The sequence below is a fragment of the Ambystoma mexicanum genome, chromosome 2p (assembly GCF_040938575.1).
Source record: "Ambystoma mexicanum isolate Mex_15411 chromosome 2p, UKY_AmexF1_1, whole genome shotgun sequence".
Taxonomy (NCBI): Eukaryota; Metazoa; Chordata; class Amphibia; order Caudata; family Ambystomatidae; genus Ambystoma; species Ambystoma mexicanum.
Window position 1 is genome coordinate 903571378 of NC_090923.1, and position 25600 is coordinate 903596977.

A 25600-nucleotide genomic window follows, 5' to 3' on the forward strand; every position below is an offset into this window, starting at 1 on the left:
AGCACAGAGCAACACTGCTTTCCCAGACAGGATGCCCAGAAAAAGAAACATGCCAACGTAAGAAAGGGCTATTCCGGCTGCCCCCAAAGGCCAGTCTAGCCAAGTAATAGCACATACCAGATATGCAAACTTCCTCATTTGCATATGGATTGCACCAATAGAAGTGACTCCACAGAAAAGGACATTGAAAGAAAGCCTCATCAGTCAAGGGTGGTACCATGGAAATGACTTTAGAATAAGTTGCCATAAGGAAGCCAAGTGGCAAATAACCTAGTGGTGCAAAATAACAAAATTGCACTATTATTATATATGGAGCAACTCTATAGTCATTAGGCGTTTTTTATAATAGCATGATATATTAACATAAGCTATGAAGTGAATCGCTTACGGGCCTGCAGATAAGACACAGCGAAATTAAATGATTTGCCAGGAACACTTAAATGGTGAAACTGGGATGTGGACAATTTACGCAACTGAACACATCTTCGCAGGTTTAGTTGATATAGATATTTATTAAGGTTTTGCTTTGCATTTTATGTGCTCAAATACTTAAATAATACTTTATTTATAGCAATGCCTTGGAATCAAACCACATTACATAAACTAGCCTTTCATAATAAACAAAATTTACACTATATACAACTTCATAGAAATATGCTGAGCAATAAGAGTATGGCTTTAGTTTTATTCTCCCCATCCTGCATGCCAAGTCATAATAACATCATGCAGATTAATGTGAGCCTAACAAATCCCCCTTGGGTTTTAAAGCTATAGACATTATGTCATAAAGCATGCAGCATTATGCACCCTTCTCACTTTTGATCACCCCCATTCACATTTCTTAAGGGACAAAAGTACCTTCCAATAGCCCCCCCCTCCCTCCCATCAGTGCCGAATGGCTCCCATATCAATGTTGACAGAGAGCAACGTGTCAGTTCCCTGGGAGAGCCATTCTGCTGTCCGGAGCTCTAACGGGAAAGGTGTCCTGCTACCAAGACAATGAGGGTGCAGAGCAGGAACACTGTGCTCCTGCTCGGCACCCTCAATGTCCCAGTCTGGTTCTTAAAAGAGTCACTGGGGGTGTGGGGGGCAAGTGGCCCCCTTGCCCCCCACTCGGTATGCCACTGACCAGATCGTACGTGTCCCACTGTCCTCAGCAGGCCCTCTATACCCGACTATGAAGGTGGGATCACAAGCGATAAGGAGTAATGCCCTGTTTACTTATTGGTAATCCTTATTTTTTCTAGTCATAGTACTTATGTCGTGCAGAGGCCCGCCTTCCCCACAGAAACCCTTTTCTCTTGCTTTTCTTTTTCTTCTACCGGAGGTATATCACCTCCCATTTTACCCATTATCTGTGTTAGTTTTACCAAACTGGATAATGGAAACTTCCACACCCAGGGTGGCAAGGAGGGAAGTTAGCACTGTGACGAGGAAAAGTAGGACTAGGAGTAATACAGATTAAGTAATTGGGACATTACCTGACGTCCCTCTTCCTCATCCCAGTACGTACGTCGTGAGGTGTACCCAAGCACCTTGCTGTGGAATGCACCAAAGAGGCAAAGCACTCATTGATAACGAGCGTTCTGCATCACCTCCACTAACTTTAATAATCAACATACATCAATCCCCCCCATTCCAGGCGTGAGTACCCCTACTCCAAAGGAGCCATTCCTGGGGTTTTCAACATTCAACCTGTATTGTTTTCTGAATGTGGGTGGTCTGCTAATCTCCTGCATGGAGACACCTTGAGAATCAGCCCATGAGGCATCTATATGCCTGTTGGAATGACCCTGCACCTGGGCAGGTATGGGAGGTACAGACGGTGAATACGTCATCTGGATCCCTGTCCGACTCCATCTGCTAATAGTCACCCCAACGATTTTCTGCCTGCCCTACTAATAGACTGTCCGATTTCCAGACAGTCTATGTTCTGCAAAGGTACTCCAGGGCCATTCTTTTGACATCCGTGGTATGCCAAGCCTGCTCTTCCGCATTCATGGGACCCTGGAAGAAAGCAGTAAGAACCATATTCTGTAAGACATGAAATGTATACAAAACTTTAGAAAGAAACTTTGCATCACGTTTCAAGTTCAATAAGTCTTGCCTAATGATAAGAAAGCAGGGGTTACTTAAAAATGCCCCTATGTGGTGAACTGAAGTTATAGCAATGAGAAAGGCAGTTTTAAGAGTCAAACAGATTCAAAGGGGCGATCCTGCAGAAATCACAACACAAGAGGCATATTCTATGGAGGTGCACCCTTGTGAGTGGGAGGCCTTGCTAGACTCCTCAGAAACCTGCCCACCAATCCTTCCCCTTCCAGTTTATCCTCAGACGCAACCCTAAAGGCCTTTAGAGCAGCCCACTGAGCGTGAAGGGTAGAATCTGCCAGGTCTTTCTGAAACCCATCCTGTAGGACCTCCTGGAGAATGGCAGCAATGTCGCACTCCAGTGCGTCAACCTCAACTTTCGCACACCACTTCAAAAAGTGGACCCAATGCTTGCCATATGCCTTTAGAGTGGCCTGGCACTTAGAGTGGCCTGGCACTTAGAAGGTTTTTGCCTCAAGCTGAGACAAGCCTAAGGCTAGTAACCTACACCTTTCAACTTCCAAGCTGACCATGGTATGATGTGCCCCCTCCTCACCCCCAGGTACACTTGTAAAGGGCATTGCCATTTCAGTACCCTCCATACCTGTTGGGTCCGTAGTTCTAAAAGAATGGGAATCCAACTTCTCCTTAGCCAGTAGGGAACTACCACGATAACCTGAGACCTGCGTTCCCTGATCTTTCTGACTACTCTTGTAATCGGGGGAATTGGGAGAAAGGCGGGCAAAAGCTCATGGAATCAAACTAGGTTCAGAGCATCATCCCCCAAGTGCCCAATTCCTGAAATCGAGAGCAGAACAGAGGATGTTTTTTTTACGGATGCTGGGTGTCCCAAACCTGTGGCATATGGTAGAGAAGGGTCTGGCTGACAGAGATAGTTCCTGGGAGGACAGAAAAACCCTGCTGAGCCTGTCTGCCACAAAAATCACTACCCCCCTGATGTGGACCGCCCCTAGGGATCGTAGGTGAATCTCTGGCCAGGACCCTATGTCCCATGTCAGGGAGTTTAGGGAAACAAGACGCCAAAACCACCAGCCTGTTGTTGTATGGGTTCCATGTGATAATGTCACTGTGAAAAAGTCGGCAGGTAGGTGACCATTTTTTCCTAACCCCTAAAATTCTTTCCCTCATGTATGGTTCTGAGCCCAGGGAGCCAGAACCATACATGAGGCCATTTGACCCTGTATCACTGGGAGCTCCCTGGGATGAAGCCCACTCCTATTGCAGAAACCTGAGCAGAGCAACTTGAAGGTGTGTAGCTCTCTCGTTGGGGAGGTATAACTTCCCTTGTCTGGTGCAAAACGGTGCCCCTATAAAGGTCAGAACTTGGGAGGAAAGTAGCTAAGACTTTTGCAAATTCACCAAGGACCCCCATTCAACCAGGGCATTGCACAATATCTGTAGGTGTCCCTGTACTGTTCCCCTCTGGGCTGCCGTAACTAATGGTCTCATTATGGGAAGACGTACATACCCTGTAGATGAAGATGAGCCACCCAGGGGGCTGCTAGTTTGGTAAAGGGCCTGGGGGTCTTTCTCAACCTTTTTATGGATACATAGTATTAGGCATCCTCCAGGTCCAGGGATGCAAGCCAGTCCCCGCTTGATACGATGGGAATTATATTTGAAGGGTTGTAATCTTGCCCCTATGATCGCTGAAAAAAATATTCAGAGCCTTCAGGTCCAGGATTAACCTGAATTTCCCAGATGGTTTTGGCACCAGGAAGACCATGGAGCAGAATCCCTGACTCTGCTGAGCATGGGAAACCCTCACAATAGCCCTCTTTTGTAGGAGTTCAGGAATAGCACTCAACATGGCCTCCTTTTTCGTTTTGCTGCTTGGCATAGGAGTCATGTTGACTGCACAGGAGGGCCTGCAAAGCCTATCAGGTGTCCTGATTAACCGTCTAATGTGCCCAAGCATCGGACCAGAGTCTTCCACCCACTGGCTGTCTGTGGTTGTCAGGACTTCTGTGTTTTAACTGGAGACTTCATTTTACCCAGCTCGGGTCAGAATCCAGCTCTCCTGTAAAAAGGTTTCTCCTTGCTGCATGATGAGTAGCTTTGGGTCTTGGATCCTAAAGCCTCATGTCTGGAAGAAGGGACTGAACTTTTCCTCCTCAGTTTATCAGCATGTTTATCGGTGTGACACCTTATGCACATTGTCTTCTTAGGAGTCGCTGAACAACTTATTGCCTTCAAAGGGGATCTTGAGTAGGATAGCTTTTGCAATCCTTCCACCTTCAAGTCTTGTATGTGAATGTGCCTCCTGGCTGAAATACCTGCCCCCATTTCCATGCCTCTTCAAAGTGGTCAATCACTGTGTCAACCCACTACCTGCCCCTGCCATACTAAACTCCATCGAAAAATCAACCGCCATCAACACCTTCTTCAGTGACAAAATCAGCAAGATTCGCTAGCACATAGACACCAGATCTGCATCCACAGACTCACCTCACGTCTCTCCTCGCAAATCTCCACACCCTGGACAACATTCAAGGCACTCTCGACAGAGGACCTGGTTGAAACTCTGGCCGCCCTAAAAGCCACACCATATACAGACGACATCCTCCCAGCATCCATCCTCAGAACCCTCCCTGCAGAAGCTCTCCTTCCCTGCCTGGAGATCATCAACAGCTCCCTAACACAAGGCACCTTCCCATCGACCATAAAAACAGGACAAACCCTCCCTCTACTAAAGAGACCCCACTCTGGATTCCGACAACCTAGGTAACTATCGCTCCATCACCCATCTTCCCTTCCTAGATAAGATAATTGAGAAAGCGGTAGCCGCACAACTGCAGCAACCCATCAACACCAACAATCTCCTTCAAACCTACCAATCTGGTTCAGACCCAGATGCAGCATTGAGAAAGCCAGCATCCATACAGGTGGTCAACAACACCCTCAACATCCTTGATGATGGCCAAGCCTGCCTCCTGGTTCTACTCAACCACTCGCCTGCTTTTGACACAGTAGACCACCAGACGCTTACGGACACCCTACATCTGTGCATGGTGATCAACAACCTTGTCCTACACTGGTTCAAGTCCTACCTCTCCAACCGCCAGCAGTTTGTTCAGATGGACTCCTCTGGATTGCCAATGCTACCCGTCACATGTGGAGTCCCGCAGGGTTCAATTATCTCCCCAGTGATCTTCAATCTATACATGGAGTCACTGGGAGCCCTCCTAGCCACACACATCATCCACATCCACCAATACGCTGGCGACACACAGCTATACCTCAAAATCGACTCCTTCAAGGACATCCATAGGCTCAAACCATGCCTCTCGCTGATCCAGTCTTGGATGTCCAGTGCATACTTGAAGCTCAACCCCTCCAAGACCGAATTCCTATTCCTCACTAACACCACCGAACACCCAGACATACAGACCTGGCTATCAACCATGAACTCTGAGGGATTCACACCTGAGCTCACCTTCTGCCCCAAGTCCCTCGGGTTCCACATTGACAAACACCTCTCCTTCAAGACAGCTCCCTAACACAAGGCACCTTCCCATCGACCATAAAAACAGGACAAACCCTCCCTCTACTAAAGAGACCCACTCTGGATTCCGACAACCTAGGTAACTATCGCTCCATCACCCATCTTCCCTTCCTAGATAAGATAATTGAGAAAGCGGTAGCCGCACAACTGCAGCAACCCATCAACACCAACAATCTCCTTCAAACCTACCAATCTGGTTCAGACCCAGATGCAGCATTGAGAAAGCCAGCATCCATACAGGTGGTCAACAACACCCTCAACATCCTTGATGATGGCCAAGCCTGCCTCCTGGTTCTACTCAACCACTCGCCTGCTTTTGACACAGTAGACCACCAGACGCTTACGGACACCCTACATCTGTGCATGGTGATCAACAACCTTGTCCTACACTGGTTCAAGTCCTACCTCTCCAACCGCCAGCAGTTTGTTCAGATGGACTCCTCTGGATTGCCAATGCTACCCGTCACATGTGGAGTCCCGCAGGGTTCAATTATCTCCCCAGTGATCTTCAATCTATACATGGAGTCACTGGGAGCCCTCCTAGCCACACACATCATCCACATCCACCAATACGCTGGCGACACACAGCTATACCTCAAAATCGACTCCTTCAAGGACATCCATAGGCTCAAACCATGCCTCTCGCTGATCCAGTCTTGGATGTCCAGTGCATACTTGAAGCTCAACCCCTCCAAGACCGAATTCCTATTCCTCACTAACACCACCGAACACCCAGACATACAGACCTGCCTATCAACCATGAACTCTGAGGGATTCACACCTGAGCTCACCTTCTGCCCCAAGTCCCTCGGGTTCCACATTGACAAACACCTCTCCTTCAAGACACACATAGCTAAGAAAACTCAGACAGCTTGGTATCAGCTCTCCCTCCTGTGGAAAGTCTAGCCCTTCCTCCCTCTGGACAGCTGTAGATCCACCGTTCAAGCACTGGTCCTATCCCAGCTGGAAGGGGGCAATGACTCCTCAAAGGCCTCCTGTTGTCCCCTTTGTGTCCCTGAGAAGTGTCCTACACGCGGACGCACGCTTTATGAAGGGGCTATGCAGATACGACCACATCAACCGACCCTCATCGACCTTCACTGGCTCCCACTGCAATGCATGAATCACATTCAAATGTTGCTGCATCATCTATAAGGCAGTGGCCCTCAAGTCACCCAGCTACCTTGCAGAGAAACCCAGCATCTCTGCTGGACAGTGCACCACCAGAAGCCAGGACACGTGCAGACTTGAAATCCGCCACTAAAAAAAGGAAAGAACCAGAAAGCAAACCTTCTCTGCCTATGCCCCAAAATATTGGAACCTCCTCCCCATCAGCATCAGACTTGCCCCCACACTCCTACAATTCAGAAAATAACTCAAGACTCACCTCTTCAAGGAATCCCAACACCTAGGCCATCACATTGCCCCTCGCACAACCTGACTCGCTGGATGCTGCCTGCCCCTCTCCTCCCCGCCACCCGGTACAGCTGCCCCCTCCTCTGTGCCCCTCTGTATCCCACTCGCCAAGCAAGGGGCCCCAGCGCTTGCCATCTCCTATGCACAACTACGTCCCCCTGGACCGGGTGCAGAGAGGCCCACTCTATTGCTCCCTAGAGCCCCGCTCCTGAAAGATAGCATGAGTCCTGTCTAGAGGACAGTAACAATTTACACAGGATTGTGGGTAAAGGGGGAGGTGATATGCCTCCAGTAGGAGAAAAAGAAAGAGTAAAGGGTTCCTCTTGGGCAGGTGGGTCCTCCTCACGGCCTAAGTACTGGGACGAGGCAGAGGGATGTGGAGTTAATGAGTACTTGTGTATTTGCAGAGCCTGAGCTATCCGTATTTCATGCGGTCGATAGTGCACCAGCAGTCCAACTGAGTGTTGTGACTGGAACACCTATAAAGGTATTTTAAAATGAATAAAGAGACTTTGAACGATGCGCATCAACACAGTCATTTTAGTCTAAATGGCATGCAGGAGACCACCAAAATTAGCAATATGGGGTTCCCTGCATGCAATTTTAAACCTTCTCGAAGCGAAAGAGAGAAATAAAAGTGTAACAGCGGGGCAAACTCACCTTTACTCTTTCATTTTCCACATTTGAAAAAGTAAACGCTGCCCCCAAATACGCTTTGCAGGCGCCATTTTCTAATGGAATCCTATGGAATCCATCTGGTTTTAACCAGGAAAAAAAACAGGCAGATACCATCGTAATCCATTTGTTCTATGCCTGCACGAAAATGCCACGCAGGCATACAACATAATGTCTGGAGAAGACGGATGAGGAATGCACGATGGAGATCTTATATCTGGCCGCGCCTCTCATCCACCCGGGTTACTGCATCAAAATGGGTCGGGGAGGTAAATCAAGTCGTTACGCCTTGCGTTTACATCCTGATTTATCACTGCACCCCCTTTAAAAGGAGGCTGTAAGTCCTTAATGCTGTAATCTGCAGGTAAAGGGGTACGCTGGCAGGGACGTCATTTCACCAAAATGCCAGGGGTAGCGGAAGTGACATCACACGACACTTGACCCTGATGACATCGCAGGAAAGGATGTCATTTGACCCTCCCCCGAAGTGATATCGCAGGAAGCGATGGAAAACGACCTCTGAGTCCTTCCATTCAGCAAGAACTTTGTCCTTAATGTCAGAAATGAGAGGGACCCCCATTTTAGGTGTGTATTTGTAGTGCCTGGTCATTGGGTCAGCAGGTCCCGCTGGTGTCACTTGATCAGAGAAACCCACGCTGTCCCAAACCTGGGTCAGCACTGCTTCAACTTCTTCTTGGTGCAAATATTCCCTCCTTGTCCCGTTGACAAAACAGAAAGTGGCATCACATAGCATTGTACATTACGAAAAATATGGTTACGATATAAATATAATGTGATGTACATTTCATACAAGAATGGATCGCCAGTCATCGGCCGACGAATACCCATGGACCCCAAATTGCTATTACTAGGGATGGATGACGACCTAGACATCCTCCGATATGAGAAACTCATGCTGGCAACAACCACGGGACTCATAAAGAGGAATCTGGCCCAATTGTGGGGCTCACCCTTATCCCCTCAATGTGACCAATGGATAACAGACGTGGATATCTGTGTGCAAATGGAAATGAGAATATACACTACCAGAGGGTGCCCAGGGAAAGCACGCAAGATCTGGCAAAAATGGGAAGACACGTAGGGCTCTGCGAACTCATGAATAGACTTGACAGGGAAAGCACGCAAGATCTGGCAAAAATGGGAAGACACGTAGGGATCTGCGAACCCATGAATAGACTTGATAAACGTTTGGAGTCCTGCGAAGACTCATCTGCACAATGTATAATTTGGACGCCTAGTAACCCATTTCATGAAGGACCTAAAACTCTGAAACTTGCAATGTGCATGAAGAGCTATGCTTAGTGATTGCCTGTATGCCCGAGCGATGACTTGTTATTAACTTGTATGTATATGTTTACGTTTATAAAATAAATAAAATATGTTATTAAAAAAAAAAAAAAAGAATGGATCGCCATATGTATCGTTCAGATCAGTGTGTATAGGCCCATATTACCAAATTACTGTGAATGCAAGCAGACGTCCATGACCAAATGATAATGATGTGTTATTATATAGCACTTACGCTCAAGCGCTTTATATAGATAAAATATACACCCAATATTTCCCAACCTGTGTTGGTACACATTTATCGACCTGAGAAGGATGAAAGGCTGAGATGAGGTGTTTAAGAACAGACTAAATCAATGACTCACCCCCTGAAGTGTCCCTGAAATAAACCTTTAATGAGTCTAGCAATTATTGTATAGAATTCCAGAAAGACACATTATTTGGTATTCCTATTATTTCTTATTTGAGGTAAGTGCTGAAAGTGTTAGACTTGTGGCACTCGTGTTCTTTTTTTCTTTGTTTTTTAAGGGGCACGAACAAGAAAGCCAGCCACTCCAGAAGTAAAGAGCCACATGGTGCTGGCCACAGCCCAGGAGCTTGCATTACAAAAAAAAAACTTTTTTTTAAACTTTTTTTTAGAGGTCGCAAGGGAGACCTCAGAGGTCGCAGTTGCGACCTCTGGCGACCCCTAAATGACGTCCCTGTACACTGGTTCTTTAAAACACAGCAGGCTACATACCAGACCTAGAGTGCAGCGGAAGGAGCTCTTGCAGTGTATTTTAACCCAGAGCTTAATACAGTCGCCAAACGTTTTCTGCCAGACCAGACAAGATTCTGATGAATCAATAGACACATATGATCACGCTGTTCAAGTTGGCGAACATTTGCTTTCTAGTGTATGAATAAGATGGAAATGTGTGCCTAATTCCTCCAGGGGTGACATTCGATCATCCTCCGCAGGTTGGCTACGGCATATTGACACGCCAACACTAGAGATGACCGAATGGAAACTGCCCTAGACAAAATGGACTAAGGGAGATAAAGGCCGTAGGGGCCCAAGCCACTATTAAAGGTCAATCTGGCCAAGCGCACACCATCAACACGACTGTGTCACCAAGCCAAGGGGTTAGTACGATAGGACCCTCAAAAACAGTGGCAACAAAATGCCTAACAAAATACAAGATGTGGAAAGTTGAATCACTCTGCAAAGTTTTGCATAGACAAGGCGGTGCCTGTGAATTCCAAGAACAACGGGGTTTGTTGCTCAGCCTGCAAGGACGGTCACCAAGGTTGCTACACATGCTGATCCATCCACTTCAAATTCAGAGGGTGACAAAGAGCTATTCTTCATATTGCCAGGAAAGAGGTACAAACCAAAATGTAAGTCAAGAACACAAGGACTGAATATCGCAGGCTTCAGCGATACTGAGACATCAGCCTTGTTCAGGTACCACTGTCCTCAGCGGATCTATGTGATGAATGCAGACTTTTTAAAAACCCTTTACACCACATACATATGCGGGGGGGGACCCCTGCATCCCCTCCATATGACTATTATATCATATACCCCCACCACATACATATGTGGTGTAATGGGGGTCTAAAAAAAAGGGCAGAATTTTGGCCGTCAGAATTATGAGGGCGATATTTTGGACCATTACCTCCTCAGCCATTCCTACAGAAGATGGATGTAAAAATCTCTCTCTTTGGGTCCTTCACCTAGAAGCAGTGTTCAACACCTAGAAAGAGTATGGAGACCATACCAACATTACCAAGTTCTGTTACCTGGTCAGGTGGTGACAAGCTTCTGAGCTCTGCCACTGCAGAAGCTTTAGAACTTATTCAATGTTACTATAGTACACACAGGAAGAAGCACAGTACGCCCCTCTGCTTTCTTAAGCAGCATCTTCATAGCACTGGTCAACAAAGAGAGGAAGCAAAGTGTTAATTTAATGAGGCTGTGGCGGATGGCTGAGAGATGGTCGGATTGGGGAAAAATTGCCCCCCCAGCGGTCAAGATTTCTAATTTCATTGGCAATGTATGTACATGCTCCTATATTTTACAAAACGTTCTTGAGCTATTATCGGACTACATGGGTAGTGCACTTATTTCTGATTTTACCTTGTTTGTTAGCAGTCCATTGACATTTATTGCAGAAAATTAAGTTACATCACAAAAATGCTCAAGATCCACCCGCCTTCACCAATTATTTAGATGCCTTCCAGTTTAATATTTCTGAGGGTGTCTCAATTCCCTTCTGGGTGGCTTTCACTTTCGACGCCCAAGGGAACTTCCTAGCATGTACTAGTCAGCATTTTAAGAGTGTGAATCCATATTCTTTGCCGTATTTGCAAGTTTACATCTAATGTTCCTCTGTTCAGATTCTGAAAATGGGAAGTGACATGTTTATGCTGCATTACCAGCGGAGACAGGCAGACTCATTTGAAAATGGGGTCGAGTGGTAAATGAGTGCCTACAACCAAGAGGTAAAGTTTTTACATCTTGATTTACCTCTCTACCCCATTTTGAAGCAGTGACAAGTCGAAGGTGGAGCATGGAGTAGAGCTAAGATCTCGGTCATACATTCCTCCTCTGTCTTCTCAGTGTGTTTTGTTTCACACTTGCATGACTTTTTAATTCAGGTGCGAAACTAATGGATTCCTTTGGAATCCGCTTTGGTTTTGCACATGTTCAAAACTAGACAAATTCCAAATCAATCCATTAGTAAATGATGCATGCAAAGCGTATTTGTAGGCAGAGTTTACTTTTTTACAAGACAGAGGAAAATGAGAGAGGAAAAGCGAGCTTGGCTCACTTTTAATATTTTCTTCTCTCCTCCACCTTACAGATGTTTAAAATTGCTTGCAGTGGACCCAGTATCATGTAAGTGCAAACGTTGGTGGTCTTTTAATGATCTGTGGATTTTCAATCCATTTGAGGGTGGAGTGCTGGCAGGGTATGGGATATTCGTTTCCATGCTGCTCTCCTGCTCCACCTTACAATTGCACTACAGTGTTCCGCAGAGTGTATGTTCATGCTGGTGGAAAATCTAAGGATTTTTATTGAAACTGCCTGACTTTGGCACTTGCTAAAAACAGGCGGATTTCACAGTAATACATTGCCAATGCTGCCTTTAAAGGGTTGTTTGCAGGCAGCAATGACATTTTTTCCAAATGATTTGGAAAAGTGAGGTGTAAAATGTTCTTGTACGCTTCACATTTCACTCCGTTCTTGAAATGACAAGAATTTGACAGAAGGGGATATTTTGTATGTAAGTTTAAACAGGCAAAAAGGGTCCCAATAGGAAGGATCTCAGTCTTGCTGGTGTTGAGGCAGAGATCATTGGAAGCACACCCGGACTGGATGGCAGATAGGCAGCCGGAATGAAGGAGGAAGTAAGAAGAGGATCAGAGGGAAGTTTGAAGAAGAGTTGTGTGTCATCTGCATAACACTGGATATTTGGGAAGAAGGTGGAGATGAGGTGTGCTAGAGAAGCAAGGTAATTGTTAAAGAGCCAGGGGGAAAGGTTGGAGCCCTAAGGTACACCACAGGTGGAGATGGAGTTGGAGGAGGGGAAAGAGCCCAAAATAACCTGGGACGGACGGTCACTGAGGAAGGAGGTCAACCAGTACAGTGCCCGCTCCGAGATACCTAGGGTATCATGGAGCCGTTTTTATGAGGATGGGATGGTTGACTGTATCAAATCCAGAGGACAGATCAAGTAGAATGTGAACAAATTGAGAGTTGGAATCAAGAGATGCAAACAGTTCCTCACAGGTGTTCAGAAGAGCAGTTTCCGTGCCTCTGGGTGCTCAGAATCCAGATTGATGGTCATGGAGGCAACCAACAAGTTCAGTGTGCAGGGGAGGACCAGCTTCTCCAAAAGATTCCCTAGGAAGGGGGTGATAGATATGGGGCGGGAGTTGGCTGGACAGGACAGGTCTGCAGAAGGTTTTTTCAGGAGGGGGCGCACAAGGGAGTGCTTGAGGGAGGAGGGGAAGGATTGAGTAGCAAAGGAGTGGTTGCAGAACTCAGAAAGTGCAGGGGCAAGGGAGCTAATGTTGACCTTAATGGATCTGGAGGAGCAGGGGGAAACCTGTTTGGAGGAGACCTTGATAGAGCAGACAACTCTGGTGACCTCATCAGGTGTGAAAGGAGAGAAGGAGGAGAGAGAGGCAGAGGGAGGGTGGGGGGCATAGGATGCAAGGGGGTGGGGGAACAGGAGGGGGGAGGGATGCAAAGTTACTCAGGATGTCCCGAGTGTTTCCAGTGAAGTGTGTGGCCAGTGCATTGCAAAGGGCCTGGGAGGAAAGAGGTGAGGAGGAGACTGCAGAGGGGGTGACTAGTTCCTGTATATTTTAAATAGTTCAGCCATGTTGTTGAATGCACCAGTGACATGAGCCAGTTTGTCAGAGGGTGAGCCTGAGGTCTGCCACTTCCGTTCCGCAGCTCTGCACTTGCGTTTCAGGTCTGCAAGGTCAGAGTAATCCCAGGTGTTACGCTTAGAGGCAGGCTTCAGACGGATCCTCATTACTGGGGCAAGAATGTCAAGGGTATTAGTAATGGCAAGTTGGAGGTTGCTGAGAGCAGTGTCGAAGGTAGAGTCTAGAGTGGGGAGGGCGGATGAAGGTAGATGTGAAGGTAGAAACTGACACTCGTTTCATCAGACAAATGTTTGTGAACGAGGTTGGCGGAGCTGGTGGAGGTGCGGTCAGATGGCAGAGACAACCCAGGTTCGAGGAGAGAGTGGTCTGAGCAGGAGAGTGGGGCAATCATGACGGGGGGTAAGTGAAAGATCTGTGTGGTTGAAGGCATCACGAGTGTGTCCAGCCGAGTGGGTAGGGCCAGAAGGGAGAATGGAGAGGGAGAGGGAGGTTCAGAGGCCATGGAAGAGAGTGGATGCTGTCATTGAAGAGTAAAGATGCATGTTAAAATCACCCATGAGAAGGATTTTAGTGGTGGTTGTGAGAAGAGAGGAGGAGAAATCAGCCCAGTCAGAGAGGAACAGGGTGGTAGAGCCAGGTGGCCTGTAGATGTCCGCAGACTTCTACAAGCTATCCTCTCTCCTTGATTCAACAAACAAATCCAGGGGACTGAGCGGCATTTTAGGCAGGTGATAATTTCATAGGGTAACCTAGGACTGGGCGATATATCGAGCTTTGGAGATATATCTCCTGAACCTTTCACACAGTCAACAATTGTATCCTCATTAAATGGTTACATGATACCATTAGCATCATGGAACGGGCACTGCGCTGGCTGATTTGTTTTCCTCACTAACCACCCTTCACAGCTGCAATTGAGCTGTTTGTACTCCACCCCCTCACTGTGTACCTGCAGAGTACCCCAGGGTTTTATCATATAATTGTGGCTCTTCCATATCTATTTCGTTCCTCTGGCTTACCTGATGTCCTTCTTCTTTTCTCATTTGCAATGTTATGTTAATGATACACAGGCTTCCTTAAACTGACCTGAACTAATTTGTTGTCCTTGTTTATTATTTCTAATTGTCCGACTGTCATCGAGGCATTGTGTGTGGCTAACAATGTGTCTCAATGCCAGTAAGAAGGAGATCTTTTTTACTGTGACACCTGTGCCCTGTTTTTCTCTTACCCTCTTGCCACTGTCTTTGGGCCCTCTACTCTCACCATCCTGTGAGGCCAGAAACCCTGGGGTTATCTTTAAGTCCTCTCTCTCCTTTACTCCTTACATTTTGGAGCTTGTAAAGAAAGCCCATGCTTGCAGCTTGACCTCCTTACAAGCATTGTACCGTTCCTCACCTTCCCCCAGAAGCTCAAAGTCTGTAGAGCCCTGGTCCTGTGTAGGCTGAACTAATGCAAAAACCTGTTCCTTAACCTCCCCCATTGTTGTCTATGCCCCTTCGGCTAATCTAGAATAGGGCTACAAGACTTATCCTTTTCCTCAAGCCCAGGGATCGTATCGCTGCAGCCCTAAAATGTGTACACTGGCCTTTGCTAATTGCAAGGACTACAATATGTCCAACTTAGTTTCCCTAAATACTTCCCTGCTAGAGCCTTGCTGCTGTAACTCCAATACTCTGCTTGTCAAAAGCTTTTTGAAACAGAGAGCAGGAGGCATGTCTCTGTCTTCGGCCGGTGCCTGTCTTTGGAACAGCCTTCCTTCTCCTCTTATACTTTAGCTGAACTTTCTTAAGTTACGGAAACTTCTGAAAACTCTAATTTTGTGTTCCTGTTTTACATAATCCCTTGCGTGCTAGCTCATACCACTGCCACAGAGAGTAGTGGCCTGGTCCCTCATGAACCTCACAAGTACCAGACCTTATATGTAGTCGACACCAGTATACCCCCCAACTTCACTACTGCCCTTGCGGGTCTACCATCTGGCAGATGTGTACCACACCCTTGGGACTCCCCTGCCCCAGCAGGTAGCTTGTGGCCTCCCAGTTTGGCATGTCTTGGCACTTTCCTCTGGGCGTGTATGAGCACTTGGTAATCCCTACTCCTCTTTCCATTCATGCCCTTCTTTTACTGCACAATGCATATGTGTGTAAATATTTTTGGGATAAGCAAGTAAAATCCATAAGCAAATGATTTGTAGAACATGTGTGTGGAACTTTAATATGTTGATAGGTTTATATGTAGAGTTTTTTAACTGATTGGTGGATATACGTGTGACTGTTTCAAAGCAAGCAATTGATAATAGGTTATTTATAACGCGCTTAATACCCAGAGGTTTCTAATCAAGGACTCGGGGATCAAACCTGCGTTGCTCCATGATGTCTTGCTTCCAAGGCGAGCACGTTGCCCGTGAGCTATCCTCCCGAGACAATGAGCGAGTGCTACAAACATAACAGTAAAAAGGGTAGAAGGGCTTTCTTAAGCGATGGTGTGCACATGCAATCCATGTTTTTCAATAATGCATGGCCTAGAGAGGCGACTGCAGAGACCACAGATAGTCATGAAGGGCCATGGATTATGGACCTTATTGTATGCTAGAGAAAAGTATTTGGGACAGAAAATAGTTTCTGTGCTTTTTCCTTTTTCTCTAGTATACAATTATCCATAATTACCATTAGCATAATAGAAAACGCTAATGGAAATGTTGGAGAATCGTATTGGCCTAACTATTTTACTGAAAAATGTAAAGTAGATAGGGTCTATAAGCTTATTTTTTTTACTTATCTTTTTTAACTGTGAAACGTGGTTCCTAAAAGAACCTTTTTTGGGTGTTTTTTATTTCATTTATTATTATTTGTTTTTTTGCAGCAGAGGCCAGGAAGTAAGGTGGGGGAGTGGGGTAAGGGAAGGGGCAGCAAGCAAAGCTATGGAGGGGCAGGTGAACAGAGGAAGATGTTGGGTGTGCATTACATATGTGAGTATTGTCATTATTGTTGAGATGATGTATTTTTTAATCAATTGCAATTTTAGGGTGAGGTTAACTGACAATGCTAGACTTGTGTTTTACATTTACTGTTCAGTATTAGTACTGTTGGTATCTCACATGTAGTTGGCTTACAACTGAGCATTTAACCCACATAAACAATATCGATATATATATATAAAAATATTGAGATATGACTTTTGGTCCATATCATCCAGCCCTAGGTTAAACAGCATAACTGCTTTGAGTCGGTAAGTGGGAGAAACGTATTACCTAATCCTGTGAACATTTGATTGGCTAAGCACATTTTCCAATAATGACTTTGCTTCAGGGGTTTACTAAGTGGCTTTTGCATAGCCATAAAATGAGTTAAAGTCTCGATAACTCACACTGCAAGAGTTAGATCTGGCACTCCCATGTCTCTGAACTCTCCTGGCCAAAGTTTCGCGAGAGGCTAAGCAAAATTTGTAAGTGTTTAGCTGCCAGCATGCAGACAAAATACGAAGATTTTCAGTCTACGTATACCCACACCTCTACACTTCTAGAATATATTGGGCAGGGAAGTCATATGGATAAGGCTATTAAACAACTAATGAACCGCAAAGCTACCATCTCCCCTAAAATGTATATGTAATGCTGGGAGGCACTGTGGAATCTGTCAAAGGTGGTAAGAAACAATTACATCATGTAGGGTGTAGGATGGGGTCTATAAATAAACAGAAACAGTGTCTGTGTTAACGGTGCCAGCTGATTATATATGGCCAAGTATCCAGGGAAACACAGGTGGAAACAAGCACTGGCAAAGCCAAAAGGTCTGATAAGATCAAAACATAAGCCTTTTTTGTTTTGTAGGTTTACAAAAACCAACCCTAACCCTCTACATTGAAAAAGCCAGAGCCTTTGGCTTTGACAATACTTGTTTTTTTTTTATTAAAAAAACATTATTGCCAAACCATGACTTCAAGGACTCCCTTCAGCTGAAGGGTGTTAATCATCAGCCAATAGGAAATCCCACTATTGCGAATTTGATTTGATTACAGCATAAATATTATCTGTACAAAGCCCGCTCCATTTTCAGTTCATATATTTAATTTCTGACATTCTCAAATTACATTGAATTTGGTTCCTATGGCCCAGGTCTAATGAGAGAACTTATCCCAACCCCACTTGCCCAAGTTGGGGGATAGAAGAGGATTCACGCCCCCCCCACACTTTCCTGAGCAGTGCGTGCTGGGAAAAGGGGCCAGCTAACTAGATGTTCTATTATAAAAGCTCTCCCAAATCCACAGCAAGAGTTGGAATCATCTCCTGTAATGCAATGGATATTCATCTTCTGCCTGGGCAAAAGCAAATATCCAATTATCAGTGACAAGGGCACAAAAGGGGTCTTAGGAGGTTTCCTGTTAAGACTTTTAATTCAACGCTATAGGTGAGAACCTCTCTGCTGCCAAACACATGCTGCTAATGTGTTGCATGTAGTGGCAATATCCCAAACAGAGCAGTGACTGTGCTGTCATTAGTCATATAATAAATCGAGCTGGAAACAAACATTTGCTTGAAATGGAAGATCCTTTACAATTGTGCAATATTTGAATACACTGCAATTCGGAGAGTACTTATGTTTGTCAAACTGGAATGCATTTGTGTTTTCCCAATAAATATAGCAATTCACACAGGGCCTTGAAATCACACAGAAATACTGCCATTTGGTTTGGGTTAAGATAGGATGTGTCAGTATGGAATCTCTCGACTTTCACCTCTCATCCTTGGAATCTTAGTGGTCCTGTACTTCCACTTTGAGGCTATCATTGCTAGAGACCAATTGACAAATGTATACAGGTATATAAATGGTTAAAGAGTTGACATTTATGTTCTATGACACAAATGTCTGTGTAGTATTCATTGTATGTGCATGAACTCAAGTGTTTAAGGAGTCGACTCTTGTTTTATGACACAAATGTGGGTGTAGTAACCAATATATGTGCAGAGTCACTTGTGCTCCATGACAGATGTGTGAATAGTAGTAACAAACGGAATGAGAAGTGTGTGCATTTCTATATAGACATAAATGAACATGTGTGTGCTTTTCAAGACCAATGTCTATACAGCAGCACAAGAGGACATCAATTTTACAACTGCTTAATTAATTAAAACTGCTACCTAGCTGTTGCAAAAGCCTGCAACTAATATGGAAGCACAGTTTCACTACCAGATGTTTAACAGTGTCAAACAGAACAGAGGCATAAAGACAATTTAAGTTTGGCTGCATGTCCAACGCTTATGTCAGACAGGCCAGATTGTGGTATTACACCCCAGGCGTCCATTGTTGGTGCCCAACTGTGCAGCAGTACTTGTTAGCGGCCTGCAGTAGTGGACTAACTCGGCTGGTACAAAAGCCACTGACAAACAAAGAAGCAAAGGTTCTGAACGCTATCTTTCACCAGGATAGAAGAGACACAAGAAATAGGCACATGTTGGTTGGTGCCCGACCATAAAACAACACCTATGACATACAGCGCATGGTACTGCAATCTGGTATATCCAATTTTAGTGCTTAAATCCATAATGACTGTGTTGCAGGTCTCCCTCTTTAACTTTATCATCACCTCTAGCTTGGGGTGTAGAGAGGAGAATGTTGCATTGTTTTTGTGCTCACAATAAATATTTGTCAGTGTTTAGCAATGCATCCTGAAGGTGCATGCTCAATAAGTCGAATAAACATGACTACAGCCCATAGGTGGAAAAATATCAACGCCCTTCAAAAGCCTGTGACAAATAAGGAAGCACAGATTCATAGCCCTAAGTTTCACCTGGACAAACATGGCACAAGGAAGCTTGGCTGCAGTTACATTACTTGTGCCAGAATGCACAGCGAAAGCATAGTAGTAGTGTACAAAGAAACAAAATATGCTCTTAAAAGTAGCATACACCAAATCTCTCCCTTATGTAGCCAAGCCCATGTGCTGCATAAAAGTGAAAACATAACAATGAACACACACCATGGAAATAAAAGAACCCCTTCAAAGCAGCATTCAGCATGTCTCCTCTGGCCCTTAAAAATGGCCACAGCTGTATCAGAGCTTGGAGCAGAATGCACTAGTTAAGCATGAACGAGCAGCTGACTGACACCAGTTCCTCTCTCTTGTATGTATGTTCATTAGGTCTCAAGGGAAGCAAGCTAAGCGCACTCCACCATATCTAAAATGAGAAGAATAGAAGACAACGATGGATCCTTACACGTTCCCCTTCCAAATTCTGGTCAAGCGTGAGTTTCGTAAATATTCTTCTTAGCTCGGATCTTTCAAATTGAGGGCTGTAGCTAAGAAATACATCTCATCTTGTATTTGGCATACAAAACCCATGAACTACACGAATTTCTAGGTCCTACCAGAGAATAGATCACTCTAGGAAAAGGTACTGTTTCCTCTACTGAAGAGAAGTGTTGGGTATCCTAGGCCCTTGGGATATACCTGCAAATCAGTTAGCCCTGTGTCAGCCCCAGGAGCAGGGTTTCAATGCTACTAGGCTCGTGGTATTTGCACACTGACTCCTAGACTGTTGCGATGGGAAAATATCAGTTCAAAAGTAAGGGTGAACATTCCCTTTCTGGGTTTTACTTCATTCTCATTGGAGGCCATCACTCTGCAACTAGGAGCGAAAAAGCAGACATCTCCGAGAAAATCAACGAAAAGTTAATTCTGCAGCTAATGGAACATTTCCCTATTCAGGATCTGCTCATTATAATTTCATTATAAAATGGAATTCCTATTTACACGTCTAGGCCCCGTTGTAGGGAGGGAGAGCTCACATGTGATCTGACCCATCCTCCAGTGGTGAAAAAGCTTAGGGGTACAATCAACTTTTCCAACTGTACAAGTATCAGGAGAGATAAAAGTACAATAGCTCAACTCTCCCCATCAAACTATCTCCAACTAAAGACACAGCCCGGAATGTTTCTTTTCTTCAGAAATCTACACGCTGTTGGTTGCCCTTATGTGGGACAACACCCACCCTCACTACCTCAGAAATAGGTCCCATCTGATCACACAGCACAAGATTTGGTGAGTCAGCTGGAACACAGACACCTTCCTTAGTGCCTGGGCTAATGACGGGACTATCTCCTTGGTTGTGATCAGAAACCAACCAGGAAAGCTATCAGGCTCACTTTCAGGGTGCCCTAGTGACAGAGATCAACTGTTGCATGATTAACCCCCATGACCCCCGAATGGGAAAACTGCAGATCACATTCCAGAGACTGATCAGCCCAAATGAAAGTTTCAGGTTTCTCTACATAGTTGGTGTAATCTCACCTGGTATCCCTAGCTCTGAGGTACCTATCCACCCTCCTACTCATCTGAAAGCAGTGAAGGGGCATAACAGTTTTTCGGCTGTGTTTCCCATTTCCAGTTGCTCACCTATAGCAGATGCCTGAGGCACAGATAGCCTCTTGGGATTCTCTGGTGATTGATCCAAAGTTTTCTTTCCCAGTGAACTACACTTCAAATATCCCTGGGGTGTCACCCATTCCTGCGCTTCTCCCTCTCTCAACATGCCCTGCAGGATGGCACATCATGTCTTGCCTTCAATGTAAAGATCTGCGTTGTAGGGACCCCCCCCCTGCCTACAACGGAGAGCTGTGACAGAGTCCCAAGGCCAGAACCTTAGAGTTCCTCCCTCCCCAACTTAGGTTTGTCTCCTGCAGGTCTAAACATGGCGCACTTTATGGATTCAAGAGCAGGTCTCTACTGTGGTGCTCGCTCACATTTTACCCTTCCTGGTTTATGGATCTTCTTACTTGCAATCTGAAGATTGAAACAATTGTGTATAGGCGCATTATAAATGCCATATCATATCATATATCATAAGAACTACCGTCTAGGAACTCCCATGACTTGTGATTTTGGACTGGACATACCCCCACTCTGCCTTGTTAAGTGATCCCTTTCGACCAGATTCCCCAGGACTGATGTGGTTTCCATTAGTATGCGCAAAACACTTCAATACTCAGTGGTCTCATCACAGCTTTTCCCAAAATGGCATTTACACTCTTAGAGTACCAAAATGACCTTATACGTGCCATACGTCTGTACTGTACCCATTAAATCGGCAAGACAATGGCAAACATTTTCGTTTCCTCTTCGTTGTCGACAACCTTTTCATATGTATGACAGTTGAGTTTATTAAATGCTATCAAATGTTTGATTAATGAGGCTAATAATCAATCATGCCTTCAGTTTCAGAATGGTTCTGATATTCATTAAACTCCTATCACCCGATCTCATCCAAATCTAAGACAATGGCAGCTTACACATGTTTTACAAAAAAAACATTGGACATATGTTTGGAAGGACCATTTGTCTCAGTGGGACTCAATTAGATTTCCCACGTGCCTGGTCTCCCCCAATCATAAGACAAATGTAATGTATTGACTGTAACTAGGTCTCAGTGTCAACAAAGCCCTACATTAGCTGCCTGTCATGCAGTATCCTGCATGCCAAACACTGTACTCATCACTTTAGGTTACCACGACATTATCTACGAGATCTTTGGGGGCTCTGTCAACATCTAGCTACTGCTAGTAGAGTGGAACTGTAGTGCCCATCCATGCTGCCCATATAGGAACTAAACAAACTTGGGGTCCAAGCTGTGACCGTGAAATTGCTGAATGTGAACCAAATTGAAGGAGATTGTTCCTTGGTCCTGCTAGAGAGTGGGTGTCATGGTCTGAACCCCTATTTGTTAATGTCCTCCAAACATTCTAGAGGGTAAGTTGGTTGGGCCCCGTCTCACAATAAAGGTAGGGGTAGCCCAATGCAGCTGAATGCACCTAATAGCAGAGGCAGGATTATGGAGGGCAAAAATATACATTAAGCAAAATCCATCTAAAGGCGGGCCATAATGAGACTAATGGCAAGGCTGTTGCATGCAGAGGCGAACCAGGTTATTCAAATTGGATTGAAATAATGTTGTGGAGCGTCAGGGGTATTGGAAGGAAGTTCGGCTGCAAAGGGTGAGTAGGTGGAGCGGGCAGAGTAAAATACAATGTAGCATTGATTAGACATGGCCGCTAACGCTCGCCAGCCCGAACTTGAACTCGGCAGCAAGCGCTTAACACTCTGAACTTATTAATTACATTATTACATTATGAATCGATTGATTCATAATGTAATTGCTTCAACCGTTATATTGTTTGTTTTATGTATTATGTTGTTGCATTGTACAGCGCTTTGGTGTAAGGCGCTTTATAAATCAATAAATATAAATACAAATACAAATACAAACTACCTTACCGGCTACACACATTCATGAATGGACGACTAAAAGTGTAGCTGTCCTATTCTACATTCGTTTTCGTAAAGCGGCATTCATTGGAGCGCGGATGTAACACAAAAGAACACTGCATCGCTAAATAAACGTAGTGAGTACAAGCAGGATACTCGCGAGATCACTGCATATGCCACAACGCTTGTCCCTTCTCCACTCACAGTGAAGGCAGTTGGTAGGAAGACTTTTCCACAACCCTCTGGTGAGGGATGTGAAACCATATGGCCTAAGGCAAAACAGGGTTCCAACCAAAAGAAAAACCCCAAATCTCTACAGTGGTAGCTGTGGCAGAACAGTCAGGCTTAATTTGAGGGAGGGATAGAGGGAGGGAGAAAGGCTGGAAGTGAAGTACAGTTAATACCCACAGTTACCCCAAAGAATACACTACACTGGTATACTGAGAAATATACACTTTATTATACAATCACACACTGAAACTTGATATGGTCAAATACGTACTTTGGGCTAAACATAGCACATATTACTATCACAGTGCATGTATAAAAACAGTAATGGTTAGTTACGCGCAACCCACTAGTAAACTCCCATCGGTTGCCCACTCGTTGGTGGTGGGCACAATACAAGGCTAATGGGTGGGAATCCCGGACACAGTAGAATAGTACATTCACATAATCATATTCAGTACTCAAAATGGCAACACAAACAGAAAATAGTCACAGTGTTCCTAATAATAACAGAAGTTATAACAGCATTTATGCATTAAAAATGAGAAGTAAAAGCTAACATTCCATCTCTTTGGCCGTAACTGTCCAGCACCCAAAGGGGGCCCAGACAAAAGTCCATTTACTGCTAAGTACCCATCTACTCACTTTGCAAGTGTTTTAGGGTGCTGTAAAAAGTTCCCCATGGGATTAAATTTGGGCAAAGTCTGTAAGCACAGCCATGGTTGTAGGGAAAAATCAGGTAAGTGTATGTCCTCCTCCACAGGTGGGGATAAGGTAGTAACCTACCCCAGGGTATGCCAGAGGAAATGGTCTGGAGCGGCTTCAGTGCCAGGTGTGAGCCGCCGTATTACCAGGAAGAAAGGAAGCGCAGGTGGATTTGGGCCACTGCAAGTGAAGGACAAAAGGCGGTTATGGGGGGGCTGCAGAAACCCCCGACAATGGAGACCTGTGATGGTGAGCATCTTGTATAACCCACCAAACCAGGGCCCAGAGGTAGGTACCCACAGAGATGATTCCTGAAAATACGTCTCAGGAACATCAAAACAACACAGTGAGAAAACAATCTTCCCTTGCAGGGTGGTTTGCAGGATACGGTTACTCTGGGACTTTAACACTGGACCACCGACGACCTAGACGCCCAAAAGAACAATAAGAGGACTTCAAAGAAGTGGGAACCACCAGCCAGGAGTGAAAACAATGGCGAGGAAGACTCCAGTCCAGGAAGACAGAGGAACCTGATCAAGCAATCTCTGATGTCTCAAAAAGAAAAGGAGTCCTGAAACTGCCCAGCCAGCAGAAAGTGGCTCCATAGAGGAAATAACAGAACATGACCAATGACTGCTCAGACAAACAGCAGAGATGGATCCACAACCCTTTTGGACAATAGTAGGTCCCTGCCCTCAGGCACACAGGGCCACAGTCCACACTAAATCACTAAATATACCCCACAGTCATGGGCTGGCCTACGATTGCCCTCCAATAAGACACACGCGCATCAAAACAGAAGTCTCGGCAGCCAGCTAATCAGATTAGCCCTAAACGTATCCAAACGCTGAGGTCCACCTTCCTAGTATGCGCATTTGCCTATCTAGGAGCTGGTCTCAACCAGTCCAAACCAATATAGAGGGTGCAAGAGAGAGTGCATGGTTGCACAACAGCCCTTGTAGGCCTGCCTCGTGGTTTTCACAATGAAAAGAGAGCAGGACTTAACAAAATATGTTATTCCGCAATGGATACCAAAAAGGTACACTAGACTAATAATGTCGTATATCAGCTTGCACCCTCGTTGAAGCCAAAACTAAATTACAGCTGCCAATCCTCCTAGAGCCAAAACAGGGTGCTCAAAAACAACTCCATTTAAGCCATATGGACTACCATTGGGTCATATACTAAAAAATGACTGCATTGGCATGGGTACGTCAGTAGAAGTCCTCTGACCACGAAAATAAGCCACAGATCCTAGAAACCAAAAAAGCAAAATGTTTAGGGGTCCAATACAATGGGACAGCCAAACCCCCAAAAATGAAATTCTACCCTAACATCAGTTCTCCATTGACTGGTTCCACTTTCTCTAATGGTCATCGCCTGTCCTGGTTACTCAGTAACCAGTCAATGCTTTTACCAGTACGTCAGCGGTTGCAGACCATAGATACCCTCCCTTGCGAGTCGCAAAAATACCCTGTCCCTCACAAGCCTTTGCAATGCACACAGCTCAATCTGCAATGTTAAATGTGGATTGCAATGTTGCTTTTGTAAATTGCAAATGTTAGTTTTACATTCACAATTTAAAACTGAGCATTTTCAATGTGTGGGTTTTGCAAATAAAAATAATTTCAGGCATGCGGTGAATGTATGCGGTACTACCACGGCATAACCACAGTGTCTGTTTGCACTTGCTAACAGGAACTCCCTTAGCCACATTCTAGAAGGGGAAGAACTAGTTCGGTGTTATTTTCCCTAGGATAACACTACTAAGTTTTCTTCTGGTTTACATTGTCTCTGGCTCCTGGAGGGGAAAGTAAGTAATCTTGTTCAGTAATGTCAAATCTGAAGGACATGATGCACAAAGCTAATCATTTATACTCCCCAAAGTTCAAAGATCTGCTATAATAAAGCTCATGTGAACTTGAGCCACATCATTGGGGATAATAAAATGAAGGCAGTCCTGCCAAAACACAAAGATTAATAGTATTCCTGGCAGCTTTGCAGGAA

The 25600-nt window shown here is 45.1% G+C and overlaps 1 protein-coding gene across 3 annotated transcripts in view; it reads right to left on the reverse strand.

Moving 5' to 3' along the window:
- LOC138566889 (galectin-4-like) overlaps positions 1-25600 on the reverse strand; it is a 341874-nt gene that overhangs the window by 255047 nt on the left and 61227 nt on the right. The window lies entirely within an intron of this gene.